Source organism: Pecten maximus, chromosome 5 (assembly GCF_902652985.1).
Source record: "Pecten maximus chromosome 5, xPecMax1.1, whole genome shotgun sequence".
In the NCBI taxonomy this organism is placed as follows: Eukaryota; Metazoa; Mollusca; class Bivalvia; order Pectinida; family Pectinidae; genus Pecten; species Pecten maximus.
Genome location: NC_047019.1, coordinates 21939285 through 21940877, shown reverse-complemented (window position 1 = coordinate 21940877; position 1593 = coordinate 21939285).

Below are 1593 nucleotides of genomic sequence, written 5' to 3'. Positions count from 1 at the left end.
CGCTCTGGCCGTACGGAACATAGGTTAATATTTACATATCAATATATAAAGTTCCCTTATGTTATCAGGTGCAATTCAAGCGGGCACATGATCATCATGTGTAACAGGGGTGTTATCTCAGGATCTCGTGTACCTAATATACCCAATGTCGTACAGAATTCATCAATCAGATACTGAAATATGTTGAATTTTCTGGGGACAAAACAGAACATCACATGCTGTCGTTTTATGGGAATTATAGTCAAAGTTTAAATATGTATAGCGTTGTTACGATGCAGATTACAAAATTTTATAAATAGTATAGATACGAATTCTTTATAGACAATTGATGCGTAACCAAATATGTAAAACATCTCTTAAACGGTTGTCAGTTTATATATAAATATATATGCTGCGCTGGGAAACCATAATGCAGAAATTAACCATAACAGAGAGTGTAAACAATAACACAGAGTGCAAACCATAACAAAGAAAGTAAACCATAACACAGAAAGTAAACCATAACACAGAGAGTAAACTATAACACAGAATGTAAACCATAACACAGAGAGTAAACCATAACAAAGAGAGTAAACCATAACAAAGAAAGTAAACTATAACAAAGAAAGTTAACCATAACAAAGAGTGCAAACTATGATACAGAAAGTAAACTATAACACAGAATGTAAACCATAACACAGAGTGTAAACCATAACACAGAGTGTAAACCATAACAAAGAAAGTAAACCATAACAAAGAAAGTAAACCATAACAAAGAGTGTAAACTATGATACAGAAAGTAAACTATAACACAGAATGTAAACCATAACACAAAAAGTAAACTATAACACAGAAAGTAAACCATAACACAGAACGTAAACCATAACACAGAACGTAAACCATAACATAGAATGTAAACCATCACACAGAGTGTAAACCATAACAAAGAAAGTAAACCATAACACAGAGAGTAAACCATAACACAGAGTGTAAACCATAACACAAAGAGTAAACCATAACACAGAGAGTAAACCATAACACAGAGAATAAACTATAACACAGAGAGTAAACCATAACACCGAGAGTAAACTATAACACAGAATGTAAACCATAACACAGAGAGTAAACCATAACACAGAGAGTAAACTATAACACAGAGAGTAAACTATAACACAGAGAGTAAACCATAACACAGATTGTAAACCATAACACAGAGAGTAAACCATCACACAGAGTGTAAACCATAACAAAGAAAGTAAACCATAACAAAGAAAGTTAACCATAACAAAGAGTGTAAACTATGATACAGAAAGTAAACTATAACACATAATGTAAACCATAACACAAAAACTAAACTATAACACAGAAAGTAAACCATAACACAGAATATAAACCATAACAAAGAGTGTAAACCATAACACAGAGAGAAAACCATCACACAGAAAGTAAACCATAACACAGAGAGTAAATCATAACACAGAGAGTAAACTATAACACAGAATGTAAACCATAACACAGAGAGTAAACCATCACACAGAATGTAAACCATAACACAGAGAGTAAATCATGACACAGAGAGTAAACCATAACACAGAGTGTAAACCATAACACAGA